This window comes from Apium graveolens, chromosome 5, assembly GCF_009905375.1.
Source record: "Apium graveolens cultivar Ventura chromosome 5, ASM990537v1, whole genome shotgun sequence".
Taxonomy (NCBI): domain Eukaryota; kingdom Viridiplantae; phylum Streptophyta; class Magnoliopsida; order Apiales; family Apiaceae; genus Apium; species Apium graveolens.
Genome location: NC_133651.1, coordinates 141,603,538 through 141,618,688, shown reverse-complemented (window position 1 = coordinate 141,618,688; position 15,151 = coordinate 141,603,538). Strand labels below are relative to the sequence as shown.

The following is a 15,151-nucleotide window of genomic DNA, read 5'->3' as shown; positions in this document are numbered from 1 at the left end:
TTGACGTAAAATCGCGAGATCATGAAGAAATTTCTTCCTTTGAGCGGAAGACAAGTTTGGAGGCATGATATTTCTCACAAGGTAGTTCACAATATCTGCAAACCATGGTTCTTCCTCTTACACCCCAAACAACTGCTCATCGGGAAATGACTCATTTATCAATGTCTTATCATGTGAAGTCGTACTAGGACCTTCTAAATGAGAGAGATGATCAGCGACTTGATTCTCAATACCTTTCCTGTCATTGATCTCTAACTCAAATTCCTGAAGTAAAAGAACCCATCGAATCAATCTAGGCTTCGAGTCCTTCTTCGAGACGAGATAGAGAATTGCGGCGTGATCAGTGAAAACTGTCACCTTATTCCCAAGAAAATAAGACCGAAACTTCTCAAAACCGTAGATAATGGCTAAGAGTTCTTTCTCAGTAGTAGTATAGTTAAGTTGAGCACCATCGAGGGTCTTACTAGCATAATAGACCACATGAAATATGTTGTTCTTCCTTTGCCCAAGAACTGCTCCAATTGCATAGTCACTTGCATCACACATCATTTCAAAAGGCTCATTCCAATCAGGTGCAGTTATGAGAGGTGCCGTGATCAAACTCTTCTTTAAGCTCTCAAAAGCAGCTAAACACTCATAATTAAACTTTAAAGGGGCATCTTTCTCTAGCAGATTGCACAAGGGTTTAGAGATTTTAGAGAAGTCCTTGATGAACCGCCTATAGAAGCCCGCATGACCAAGAAAGCTGCGGACTCCCTTAACTGAAATTGGTGGAGGAAGCTTTTCAATGACCCCCACCCTAGCTTTGTCCACCTCAAGACCTTTACTAGAGAACTTGTGCCCCAGAATGATGCCCTGTTGCACCATAAAATTACATTTCTCCCAATTGAGAACCAGATTAGTCTCAACACACCTTTTAAGAATGACGCCAAGATTTTGTAGCCTCTTAGGAAAAGGAAGTGGAAGATAGATCTGTTTCTCCCCTGTATTACCCTCAGAAGTAGTGTGTACCAAAGTTTTCTTCCTTGTTTCCACTTCTGCTTCCTTCTGCATTTCTTCTTCAGCCACATCTTTAGATTCTGGAACTTGAGCTTTTTCTTGGGTTGCAACCTTCCCAAACCTCAATGTAATTGCCTTAACCAGCTCTTTTGCTTCCTTCTTGCCTGGCACTTCTGTGTTACTAGGGAGTGTAACAGGTTGTCGATTCAGCAAGGCATTGACAATCTGCCCAATTTGATTCTCCAAGGTCTTAATAGAAACCACTTGGCTCTTGCAGATGAGGCTCAACTCCTCCAATTCAGATTTTTCATTAGATTGTGGTAGCTGCTGAAGTTGAAGTTGTTGTCTTGGTGCATATTACGGTTGTTAAAAACTCGGAGGGTTATATTGCTTTGCTGTATACTACTGATAAGGCTGTTGCACCGCATTCTAAGTGTTGCTCCAGCTGAAGTTAGGATGATTATGGTTGTTGGGATGATAGGTGGCTGGAACTGGGTCCTGCGACCTGTGAAAGTTGCTCACGAACTGAGCTGATTCACTAGAAATAGCACACTGCTCCGTCTCATAAGCATCAGCACAAAGCTCACAGACACTAGTGATCTGATTAACTCCATAATTAGCGAAAGAATCCACCTTCATTGTCAAAGCCTTAAGCTGAGCATCTATAGCAGTAGCTGCATCCACCTCCAGAATTCTTACTACCTTGCCTTGAGTTAATCTCTGAGAAGGGTTCTGGTATTCATTAGCATCCATCAGTTCAATCAACTCATAAGCTTCATCGTAGCTCTTAGCCCATAAGGCTCCACCTGATGCTGTATCAAGCATGGGTCTAGAAGTTACACCCAAGCTATTATAAAAGCAGTTAATGATCATCCAGTCAAGCATCCCATGATGAGGACACTTTCTAAGCATCTCCTTATAACGGTCCCAAACTTCACATAAAGATTCTCCAGTTTGCTGCGCAAATTAAGTAAGAGCATTCCTGATTGCAGTTGTCTTCTCCATAGGAAAGAATTTAGTGAGAAACTTCTGAGCAAGATCTTCCCACTTGGTGATAGAGCCTGGTGGTAGAGAATGTAACCAACCTTGGATTTATCCCTCAGAGACGATGGGAAAAGCCTTAGCTATAAAGCATCTTCAGACATATTGTTAAATTTGAAAGTGTCGCAGATCTCGATGAAATCCCTAATATGCATATTTGGATCTTCATTCGGAGAACCCCCAAAGATGACTGAATTCTATATCCATTGAATCGTGCCAGGCTTGATTTCAAAGGTATTAGCTATGATCCCTGGCCAGACAATACTAGATTAAATGTCATTGATCTTGGGTTGAGAAAAATCCATCAACGCTTTCGTTGGTGCTACTGGATTTCCCATTGTAATGAGTACCTGAAACACAAAAAAAGTAAACCGTAAAGTAAAAAAATCCGAGTCGGTGAACTTTAACGACCACCGTTGTCAAGCACATAAACTAAAAATTAACACCGAGTCCCCGGCAGCGGTGCCAAAAACTTGTTAAGGCGAAAATACGCACTAAATTACACGCAAGTATACGCGTTCGCAAGTAATATAGAATTATTTCTAGTTCGTTCCCACAGAGACTCTTTTAGGTTAACTTCAATTTATGCACTCATGCAACAATGGTATGGTTATTATTCAATGCTAAGATGATAACAAGTTGAGATTGTTTATAAATACGAGATTATACTAACTAATATTAGCTAAGAGAATTAAGGTTGATTTAGTTATATAACACAAACATGGGATTCTAACTTCATTAAATACTTCATTCAATGTCATTGTTCTTAACCCTAGCAAGCAATGGTAATGACACTAATCAGATAACACGAAACTAGTAAACGCCAACTTTCGTTGTACGAAGACCCTACTGCCAGACATCCACATAAGAGATAGAAGCTGAATAGACACCAATTATATTGAGACCCTATATGTCTATAGAATTTGACAACATAACGGTTTAATGTGCAAGTTATCTATCATGATTACATAGGGCAAGTAAGATGGTTAAAATTACCTACGAATTATGCATATCAAATACATGAACCTATGCTAGCATGGCAAGTTCTAAACCCCTATATTCACTTTCGCTTCAATATAGATTAACACGCTATCTTATAAGTTCGCGACACTCATAAGACGAATAAGCACAACCAATACTAGGATATCATACAATCGCCACACACTAAGGTATCGGAACAAATTAACTAAATAAATCCATAAGTAAATCTGTTAGAACCCCACGATAACGGTTAGCCCATAACCAAACTCATCATCACCGTGGGTTCCGATGAAAGCATGGTATAATAAACTAAGTCTTTATAAACTGGATAATAATCATAGTACGTTAAACACGAGTAATAGGTTCAACAAACAAGAAAACTAGCATCCAAGATTACAACTTAATTAAAGAATCAAAAGTATAAACAAGCTTTTCTTCTCCTTTGTTGTATTTGTGCTCCTAGGTCTTCTCACCGTCTTCTCCTTAAGCTCCGTTATCAAAAATGTCTTTAAGATGTCTTTATATAGCAGCCCAATTAGCAAGGAAGTCCAGAAAATCAATTTTCTACTCAAAACATGATTCTTCAGTTTCGGCCTGGTGTGGTCGTGCGCTTTCCCAGCACAGGTGCGCTATCTCTCTGTTGCTCTGTCGCGGGCGCGCGCTATCAGAGCGCGGGCGCGCTGACCTTCTGGAAAAAATGAATTGCTTTGTTCAATTTTGATGGTTTTTTATGGTGATCAACGAGCATTCATCCAAGACACCTTCCTAACACATTCCAAGCATAAAAATATTGTAAATCCCTTCCTACTTCCGACTATGCCCTGAAATGCAAAACACTACAAAAACACATCAAATACACAAATAACTTGAGTATAAAACACCAATTCAAGCCTTAATAGGACGTTCTAAGTGGACATAAATGCCACTTAACAACAAGTGCTCATATCATAACAAGTAGTAAAATAATTCATTCCCACAAGGACTTTGAGGAACGGCATTTAAATATAAACACATCATCCTTGTTTTCATTGTCGCAGCACTACTAGAAAACCTTCAATAGACATCGGCCATAAACCGATGTTAAAAGTTTTCCTGACCGATGTTTATGTGGGTGTAATGAAAGGTACCCCCATTTAACATCAATTTTAAACTGATGTCTGGGAACAACTTTAACATCGGTTCCGGAATAAAACCCGATATATATTCTCCAGTTTTATACAGAAACTGTATTACAATCTTTTCTTAATAGCTTGTATATGATCTAATTATGAACCTTAACTATTAATTTACAAATTATAAATTAGTATTTACATTATTTATAAAAATAAAGCCGATGTCAAAGCCAACTTTAACATCGCTTTTGAACAACTTCTGATGTAAGTTCTTATTTTTGACATCGGTTATAGTTTCTGACGCGATGTGTTTTTTCTTTTTTAATATCAGTTTAGTTTTAAGAACAGTAGTCTGGCTTCCTATATAACATCAGTTTTTAACATTCGACCGATGTATTTTTGTAAGTTTACATGAGCTTCTTTGTAGTTTTGTTTAGGAACTGATGTCCATATACCTTTTTAACAATGGTTTTTAAGAAATTTCGTTTAGGACATGATGTCTGATCATAGTATGGACATCTATTTTTAGAAATTCTGTGTAAAAACTGATGTTTATAGGCCTAAAATTGTCCTATACAATAATTGTATTATATGCACCCAAACATACCAAATGCCAAAACAAAAAAAACTAGCTAAAACGTAAACACAAAACCAACAAATTAAAATCTCCAAACTCTGTTTGTAATTATCAAACCACATATTGTCTAAGTTTACAAATATTTCAACATAACTAATACGCATAAGTTTAAAAGTAACGGAAGCAAAGAAATTAGCTACATGAATCCTTCAATGTATATTTATGTACAACCATGTGGGAGACTCGGGGAGGCCCCATATTAAGAGAAATTGGACAAGGGCAGCAACTCCTGCAACGCCAAGCATCCAACGCCAGGTTCCTTTTACCAAAAACATGTACAAACATGACCACAAGTTTTTACTATGATATTCATGATTTCAGAAGAACTGAAAGCAACCAATTCAAACACTAGAGTAACATGAAGGCTTATTAAACCATACATGGGTGAAAGCTAGATTAATGAGATACGAAAAAAACTGGCCTCCAATAATTAGTAAACCATTTGTGCTAACAGGGGCACCTCTAATTCTATGAGGGGAAGCTTCAGAAATGTACGGAGCTTCAGAACAGAACATCAGCCAACAAAAGCAATTTTTTTCTACCAAACCTATCATTAATATAATGGAGTCGTACCGGTGTCGTAGCCAAAAAGGAGACCACCGATGCCAGCAAATAAAGGTAGCCTCATGATATAAGGTGTTTTCCATGATGTTCCCAAACAATCAGCGAACTCTGTTTTATCAGCTTTAGTTACTGCCCCTTCCACCATTTTACTTCCACCCTTAAATGTATTATCATGCTGCAGATAACTACAAAAAGATTTATGTTGATACTATTAATAGATCAGTTGACATTGTATGTCAACTCTGTAAGAGACATTATCAAGGTAGGTGATTTCATATAAAAACTTTAACTTACTAAAATTCTAAAAATACAGAGAGAAATAGAATCGTATAATATATCCACGTTCATCAAGGTCCTCAGATGTCAGTCTGCACTGAAAGAAATATACTAGAAAATGGTTAGTAAACGTAAGTGCTTTCTACTTATTTTGTTTAATGTAATAGTCTTAATTAAAATAAATTAAATGGCATCCATTTAATTTTTTGGATTTATAAATGTACATAAAATCGAGATCCATTAATACGGCAAATAGAGTGTCTGGAAATAAATGCAGCTCCCAGAAGTACAATATATCAAATTATTCTTTGCATTAAGCTAGAGAATGGAACTGCAATGCAAAAATCTTTATCTAGGAAGCAAATGAAGGCAACATTAGAGAACTTGCGGCATAGCTTATTGCCCATATAACTCACACACTTGTATATACATATAATACAACTGATGAAGTAATTAACAATTTGTAAAATATAATATCACTTTTTATCATATAAGAAGAAAACTATTACGATGTACAGTACAAATCAGCATAGAAGGTTGAACATCTAATAATATCTGATTATCTGTCTTCTGCTCCTGCTAAATAATATACACAGGACATCAGCTAGGTTTAATACAAATTTGTTTAATCAATTGCAAAGTAGAATTTTACCCATCAAGAATTACAAGAATGAGAAGGATCGAATATTTTGACCATACATATCTCTTTTACGTTTAAATGTTTTACCACTAAAGAAACATAAATCTGAAAACGAAAGACTCGTGACAATATTAGAGTATGCTCAGTGTTATATGACTGGAGCAAATATCGATGTGATTGAAATATTTAATAAAAAAATATTCAACCTCCAAAGATTTTTATTAGCCGTATACTTTCTTACTGCTTGTACTCTACAATAAGAAAACACACCTTTGGCATGGCTATGAACCAGGCAAAGTGGATGCCAATTCTCTTAGCTTTGGATGTTTAACATCAAACTTAAAAAATAGAAAACAATTACCTGTCATCCCATCTAGAAAGGCGGCATGCTAAGAGTGCTATGACCTCGTGAATGGTTTGTGGCACATTGATGCTCTCAGCAGTAAGCAGCAGCAGTAAGCAGCTCCTATTCGATGAGAAAAGGATAAATGAAAGCTAACTATGCAGAACTCCCCACCCCCCACCCCCCCCCCCCCCCCCCCCCAAAATGTAAAACCCATGTCTGAAGATCAACAAACCTGTACTTCTGCAACACCTAATACATTAATATTTGATGCAGAACCTTTAACATGTAACGCAGTTACCAGGAAGTTTTGTGCTTGCCACGACCGCATAACTACAAGAATGTCATCTTCTTCAACAAACGGATTGCCTGCTGACTGGCCTAAAAGTTCAAATAATAGTCCTCCAGCAACTCTAACTGGGACCTGCATATAGACTATACTTTTAGCAACAGTAATGAGCTCGCATTTTCACAAACTTGGTCTTCCAAAAGATATTTAGCATTGTACCACCATTGACATGAATGTCAGTACTCTTCCTTAGCTTTGTTCATCTAAACATGATGCATAGGCACATACAATGACAAAAAACAATGAAAGTCAACAATGAAAGATATATGTTGATAACTACAGAAACATATATCTTTGCTCCTAGTATAATGAATTGAACACACGGCGCATGCTTGACATTTACCTTTGGAGGATTAAGAACTCGTGCATCAATAGATGTCATTTCAGTCCCAACTTGAATGCCAAATTCATTAACAAGCTCATCTTTATATCTCCATGCACACATATGTGACCATAGTCTCCAAAGTGTAAGCTGAATGTTGCTTCATAACGGTCACCTTTCTTTTCCGGTACATTTTGGATCAAAATGCATAGTCCTGCTGTGATTCCTACTCACTTCTGCAAGTCTCCTGTATAGATCTGAAATAATGATTTTTTAGTACTTGTCAGCAGATTTTTAACAAAAAAATTGTCAGTTCTTTGTGGAACCGAGAACGTGGAGACATTAATAATCAAATCTTTACAATTGGGATTTGTTTAAATAACAAATTGTTAAGTTCTATTACAACCCATCTATAAAAAATATATCATCGTCAGTGGTCACGTATGAAAAAATCAGTAATCTTAGTACTACAGATCACCCTTTTTATAGTTTGTAGGCTAAATTAGTTTATCTGTAATGTATGCAGAGTATTATAAGATCATATCACATTTTCTAAACAATAATTGTGATATTCCATTTTTTTCAGAATTACTATTATTATTATTATTATTATTATTATTATTATTATTATTATTATTATTATTATTATTATTATTATTATTATTATTATTATTTTTCTGATTAGGAGGAAATAAAATGGTGGATATTTTATTCTTATTTAACGAGTTTGTGTTATTAAATGGTAATGTGCTAATTGTTAAGTATTATATCGATCCTTGTTAATTTCTAAAAATATTTACTTAAATATATTATTTTCAAAAGTTTATTTGAAAACCGATCATTTTATTGGTATCGGTAAATTGAGTTCGTTTAGTAATATTAGGAATTGGATGTATATTCTGTTTGCTATGTGTTCTATATAATATTAATTGTGTGGGACTCAATTGCGATTGAGGATTATTTGTATTATTAATTACTGAGTTGTATCATTTTGTTTTTGTCTTTAAAAGTGATTTTATTGAAAATCTAATTTCATAAATATTTAAATTATCTTTAAAATTATTTTTATGACTTTATAATTACAATAATTATTTTTGGGATTTTATAAAATTTAGAAATCAATATTTCATCAATTATTTAGCCCTGTATGATTTTCTGATTTCATTTATTTGTAAAATCCGTATTTATTTCTGAAATTCTTCAAAAATTACGAAACTCATATGTATTTAAGTTTGGAATATTCTGATAATTTTAAAATTATTTTGGGAATTTTTGGGATTAATTTACCCGCGAGTTGAATCGTTTAATTGTTAAAAGCGGATATAAATTGTGTTTCATAAAATATTTTAAAATTACGAAATTTATGTTTTTATAAACTTCGGGATATTTGTAACATTTTAAGACTATTTTTGTGATTTTCTGAATTTGTTTCAAGTGCAGCTCGGTTAGTTAATTGTAAAATGCGGGTATGTTGCACAATTCAAAAATGCTTTAAAAATTATGAAATTTTTATTTTATTAGTTTTTGATTATTTTGGGAATTTTAAAATTAATTTTGAATTATTTTGATTTGTTTTTATCTGTAAATGTTATGGATAAAAAACTAAGGTTATTATTTGCTGTATTTGTTACTAATGTTTGGGAGCTCAAGGCCCTTAATGGCTCCTCTCGTGTTTCGTAACTTAACTCTGCCTTTACGAGATGCCTACGTATCTCTGTGAATTAGAGAATCAAGCCAAAAAACGTAGTTCTGATCTATGGGGTAAGACCCCTTATATAGATGTTGAGAGTCCTTGAATTGGATTAGGGATAAGAGACTTGTTGATCAAGTTCTCACACTTTGGATAAACTTTGAAGTCCTAGAATAGAGGAATCAGATTTCTAGTTGGTGTAGGTGTCTTTAGGGCTATCTTTTATAGATTTATATCACTGATTTGACTCTTTTAATGAGCTGTTAATCTCCCTTATTTATTAATTACGAAATTAGTAAATAATCAGATTTTCGGGCCTCGTTAATTGGGCTTCGTTACTGGACCATACCAGATCTAATTAATTCAACGTTAATTACATTTCTAGGCTAATTTTAGGCCCATATCATTTGCCCCCCAACTTCTGGGAAACCGTAAAAGATTTCGCAGAAGTTAAGTTCATTTGTTCCCTTACAAGGTGTCGTTTTTGCGTGTAAAGTGTGGAGCGACCTACACATTTACAACGATTTTCCTTGCACACGGCTTCAGGGTTATTTTATAACCTCTCTATTATTTTCCTTACCTTATTCTTTCTTTTTAGGAATTTTCTCTTTATTCACAGGAATTTTCCCTTAATTTCGGGGATTTTTCCCTAATTTACAGGAATTTTCCCTTAATTTCGGGGATTTTTCCTTAATATTTTACCATAAATACTTTTTGAAAATTATTTTCTAATTTTCCCTAATTTTATGGGATTTTATGCTTATTTTCCCTATTTATTGGGAATTAGTAGCAATTTTCCTGATTTTATCCCATTTTTCTAATTAATTAAATAATCAGAAAAATAGAATTTTGCTGCTCAATGCATCCTAGGCGTTGTTGATCCACGCCTAGGAGACAGTTTCCTAACAACGTCCAGGAACAATGCACCCTGGGCGTTGTTGGAGGCTGATACTTCCTGGGCGTCGTTAATCCACGCCTAGGAGACAGTTTCCTAACAACGTCTAGGAACAATGCACCCTGGGCGTTTTTGGAGGCTGACACTTCCTGGGCGTCGTTGATGCAGGCCTAGGAGACATTTTTCTAACAACGTCTAGGAACAATGCACCCTGGGCGTTGTTGGAGGCTGATACTTCCTGGGCGTCGTTGATCCGCGCCTAGGAGACAGTTCCCTAACAACGTCTAGGAACAATACACCCTGGGCATTGTTGGAGGCTGATACCGCGCCTAGGAGCCACATTTCTAACATCGTCTAGGAAACTTGCGTCCTAGGCGTTGTTGAAGGCCAATCCGTTCATAATTCCTAGGCGTTGTAGACCCACGCCTAGGAGACATCCTTCCAACAGCGTCTAGGAAACTTGCGTCCTGGGCGTTGTTGGAGGTTAACACGTCCATAATTCCTAGGCGTTGTAGACCCACGCCTAGGAGACATTTTTGACACCACGCCCAGGAATCATGTCCTCTAGGCGTGGTTGGGCTTTCAAGCCTTAATTTATTCAGTGAATTTTGGTTTTCTTTTTGGTTTAGAACGTTCCAGATCTTTTCAAAATTCAAACTTTAGGGGCTTCCCGCCTCTACTAGGCCCATTTCTTTTGGCCCAGAAATGTTTGAGCTTCCAAATGCTCATCTATATAAGGAGTCAAGTGTGAGCTCATTTCTCACACTTCACTTCCACAAAATTTTCTTCACCTCTAGATTTTTCACTCTGCAAATATTCTCTCAAGAATAGTCACCGCAAAGCGAATTCCGGCATTCTACACCACTGTTTTCTGGGCTCATTTTGAAGATTCCGTTTGAATCTTCATCTTCTTCGATTATTTTCAAGAGCTTTCTGGGTTTCAGTCTTCATCCATGGCGGATTCCGGTTCATCCCACTCCCAGGTTCCCCAAGCTGTTACCCGTCCTTTAGGGCCAGCCGAGGTAAAAAATCTCTCGTCCATTCCTCAGTTATTTCTCTTAGGGATCTTTTAACCGAGTTTGGGCAAGCCTTCCCTAACATGTTACACTTAGATGCATATAATTATCCTTCTAGATTTGGTTGAGAACAAGTAGGTACCATAGCTCGCCTTTTTGATATTTCTCACCCTTTTAGGGCCGAGGCTCCAGGCCCAAATGATAGGGCATGTTACCCAAAGCTTGGGGCCATTCGGGTCTATAAGGAAACCTTTTATGCTGGTTTTCGCCTTCCTCCTCATCCTTTCGTTTTTCGCCTTTTGGCTGAGGCTCGACTCTGTCCGACCCAACTCACACCCAATTCTTGGCGTTTCATTCAATGTTATATGACCCAATCACGTAAACACGGTTTTGAGCCCAACGTTTGTGTCTTTCGATATTTATTTAAATTTGTAAATGCTTCTGAGGACCATGGTTGGGTCAAAATAGTTCATAGATCCTTGGCCCGCTCCTGCTTTGTTTCCGGCACCAACCCTGACTCGTATCCAATTTGGAAAAGCGAGTGGTTTTATGTATTTCTAGATTCCGAGGAGGGTTGGGACCATTTTTTCAGGCCCAACTTCTCAAAAAGTATAGACGAGTCTTTAAGAGACCTAAAATTGGGGATAGATGAGGATGCGGCCATCAAGGACATCAGAGCTGATAACTTGCATCATTGCGCTCTCATCCTTTCAGAGGGTAATTTGCAAGATTTAGGTCTAAGTGACCTAGGTCCCGAGGGTATTTCTTTCCCCTTTCATTCCATTTTCTTAATTCCTTATTTGTCCTTCTTCTTACGTGCCTATATCTTTTTGCAGCTAGGGCAGCTCTGGAGATGATCTTCAAGAAGCGGGAGGCCCGTGCTGCCAAGGGCCTTGGGGCCTTCAGAGGAGGGACACAGTGGTAGGGAGTTCCGAGGCTGCCGCTATTTGGTCCGAGAATGTGATTACGCCTCGTGACAGGGCTGAGATAGTAGATTCTTCTGATGACCTACAGATTGAGCGTCTGGGTGCTCAGGACGTGGCTTCTGTAATCCTCTTCCTCATCTCCTTTTTGACTGTTTTTCAATTCTTTCATACTTACTTACTGTATTATGCTCGTGCAGATGAATACCTATCTCCAGGCTGCCCTTCACAATCTGAAGGATGTGAGGACTAGCCTGACCATTGCTGAGAGAGATAGGGACAGGTACCTCAAGGCTTCCGAGGCCAACTTCACTCATTTTTATGAGGTAGAGAAGGAGCTAGCGAATGAAAAGGAGAAAGTGCGTAAGCTGGAGCTGGATGCTCAGAGGGCCCGAGCTGAGGTGATAGCTGAGTATAAGGCATCTCAGGATTTTCAGGATGTCCTGAATGCTGAGTACGATGCTAACTTCCCGGAGACCTTTTCTAGCTGTTGGGAGCAGATAGTGGAGGAGATTGGGAAGAAGATCCAGGAGGTGACTCTCGCAACCTATCCATTCCCTGCTATTCCTAGGCCAGAGCCTCTTCTTGAGGATATTCCTCTCTCTCCTACTCTCACTACTTCTGCTGAGGCCACAACTGCTTCTCTTCGAGATGCTGATCCTATGGGAGATAACCCCGTTCCCCCTTCTACTGCTGTCGATGAGGGAAACATTGATGATGACTTTTTCAAGGATCTTGAGTAGTTTGTTTTTCTTATTTGGCCCATCGTGGCTTTTTATGTATTGACTTATTCGTATTGGGAACTTATTACCCTTCGGGGTTTTATTATGTTATTTTAAGTTATTTGTTTGCTTTTCTACTATTCCTTTCAAGTACTTGTACTATTAGTTTGCTAGCTTTTTAAAAGTTGTCCCTTATTTTCCTCGTACTTGTACTAAAATAGATAAGCAAACTCAACCATATATAATATGCACCAAACAGTTCTATGATAAGATGAACTAAACAATTGTAAAACAAGTTTATGGCAACTCTTGGGATTCATCCCTTACACAACTCCTAATAATTCTAAAAAATAAAGCTAAAACATGTAAATCCTAAGCAAGCAGAGCTTCAAGGTGCTTTTCAACCTACTTGTCATCTTGACAAGTGAGAATCATGTTTAATGGCTTCACACATAGTAAACCTTCAGGTTTTGTGCATGCCAAGTTCTCGGAACTTCAATACTATCCATAGTCTCCAGCTTGTAGGTTCCTCTACCCTGTACACTCTTGACCTTATATGGCCCTTCCCAATTTGGGGCAAGTTTCCCTTTCTGCCCTACACCAGAAGCTTCCACCTTCCTCAAGACTAAGTCACCCTATTTGAAGAACCTTTCTTTAACCCTTAGGTTATAGTAGAACGAAGCCTTTTTCTGATACTCCACTATCTTCGCATGTGCCTCATCTCGGACTTCATCAATTAGATCCAGGGCTAATCTTTGCCCTTCCTCATTCTCCTCAGCATTGAAAGCTTGAATCCTGGGAGAGGAATGTGATATCTCTACGGGAACAACTGCTTCTGCCCCATATGCTAACATGAAGGGAGTTGCTCCACTCGTGACTTTACAGGTAGTCCTATAGGCCTATAGTATTGGGAGTATTTCATCTACCCAGTTATTCCTCGACTTCTCGATTCTTTTCTTTAGTCCATCCAGGATTATCCAATTTGCCACTTTCGCTTGCCCATTGGCTTGCGGATGAGCTACAGAGGTGAATCGTAACTCAATTTCGTTCTCTTCACTATACCTTCTTGAATTCCTCGTTGTTGAATTGTGTTCCATTGTCAGTGACTAGGATGCGGGGAATTCCATACCGGCACATGATATTTTCCCACAGGAACTGTGCAACCTGCTTAGTTGTGATTTTGGCCAAGGGCTTGGCTTCAATCCACTTGGTAAAATAATCGATGGCTCCAATCAAAAACTTCCTTTGTGTCGTGGCCATGGGAAACGGCCCAAGTATATCCATTCCCCACATAGCAAAGGGGATAGGTGAATTGATGGATGTCAGCATCTCGGGGGGTTGTCTAACAACAGGTGCATGCTTCTGACTGCGGTCACACTTCTTCACATATTTTTTGGCATCCGCCATCATTTCTGGCCAATAGAAGCCTAAACGGGTTATCTTATGAGCTAATGCTCTGCCCCCCAAGTGTTGCCCACATATGCCTTCATGTACTTCTTCCAGAGCCAATCGTGCCTCATCGGGCCTGAGATACCTTAAGTAAGGCACCACAAAAGATCTTTTATACAAAATCCCATCTATTAAAGAGTATCTTAGTGCTCGAACAGCCAACTTATGTGCTTCAGTAGCATCGTTTGGAAACCATCCTGTTTGAATATGAGTCTTAATGAGATCAATCCATGAAGTCCCCAGACCTATAGGACCTAAAATCTTAACATCAATGCTCCGTGAACGCGGAAGTATACACTTTCCGAACTTTCCTCTATCTTGGATGAAGCAAACTTTGATAACGCATCTGCCTTAGCATTTTCCTCCCTCGGAATATGTTTAATATGGCATTCATCGAATTGGGTCATCACAACCCTTACTAGGCGGACATACTTAGCCATCGTATCATCCCTTGCCTCAAACTCTCCCTTTACTTGGGATATGACCAGCTTCGAGTCTCCACAAACTTTTAAGTTCTTGACTCTAAGTGTCCCTGCTAAGCCAAGGCCAGCTATCAGGGCTTCATATTCTGCCTCATTATTTGTGGTTGGGAAGTCTAACTTCATGGCATACTCAATCAAGAACCCATCAGGGCTTTGTAAAACCAAACCTGCTCCACTTGAATTTTTTTTTGATGCTCCATCGAAATAAAGGACCCAATATACTTTCTCCTTATGAACCTTTTCCTTGTCCTCCTTATCAACTTCCTTGTCTTGAGGTATGGTATCCTCTTGCCCCCGACTTCTTGGTCGGATATGGTGCATTCCACCATGAAGTCAGCCAATGCCTGGGCTTTTATTGCCATTTGTGGCTTATACTTGATGTCGAATTCTCCTAGCTCTATCGCCCATTTGATCAGTCTCCCACTAGCCTTAGGACTATGGATTATATTTCTCAAGGGTTGATTCGTTAGAACCTCAATTTGATGAGCCTGAAAGTAAGGACGGGGCTTTCTCGAAGCCATTACCAGGGCTAGAGCAAACTTCTCAATGGTTAAATAATTCAACTCAGCTCCATGCAGAATCTTGCTGACATAGTATATGGGTTTCTAGATTTTCAGTTCCTCCTTAACCAACACAGCGCTCAAGGCACTCTCTGAAACGGTCAAGTACAAGTATAAGACTTCATTCAAAGCCGGCTTGGCCAACAACGG

General features: G+C 38.2%; 2 long non-coding RNA genes and 1 other non-coding gene across 4 annotated transcripts; 1 reads left to right on the top strand and 2 right to left on the bottom strand.

Annotated features, from left to right (window-relative positions):
- Positions 1-1,882: 1,882 nt before the first annotated feature.
- On the top strand, positions 1,883-1,989 carry LOC141662781 (small nucleolar RNA R71). Its single transcript, XR_012550873.1, has one exon. It is a non-coding gene; the product is annotated as a small nucleolar RNA R71 (small nucleolar RNA).
- A 2,865-nt stretch (positions 1,990-4,854) lies between these two features.
- Positions 4,855-6,750, bottom strand: LOC141724724 (uncharacterized). Its single transcript, XR_012576872.1, has 4 exons — positions 6,612-6,750; positions 5,629-5,707; positions 5,344-5,519; positions 4,855-5,029 (listed from the first exon to the last, which is right to left on the bottom strand). It is a non-coding gene; the product is annotated as an uncharacterized LOC141724724 (long non-coding RNA).
- Positions 6,751-6,811: 61 nt separating this feature from the next.
- LOC141723688 (uncharacterized) lies at positions 6,812-7,534 on the bottom strand. 2 transcript variants are annotated; one of them, XR_012576338.1, is made up of 3 exons: positions 7,286-7,534; positions 7,102-7,145; positions 6,812-7,017 (listed from the first exon to the last, which is right to left on the bottom strand). It is a non-coding gene; the product is annotated as an uncharacterized LOC141723688 (long non-coding RNA). The 2 variants fall into 2 exon arrangements; XR_012576339.1 differs by having other exon boundaries at positions 7,105-7,145.
- Positions 7,535-15,151: the final 7,617 nt, after the last annotated feature.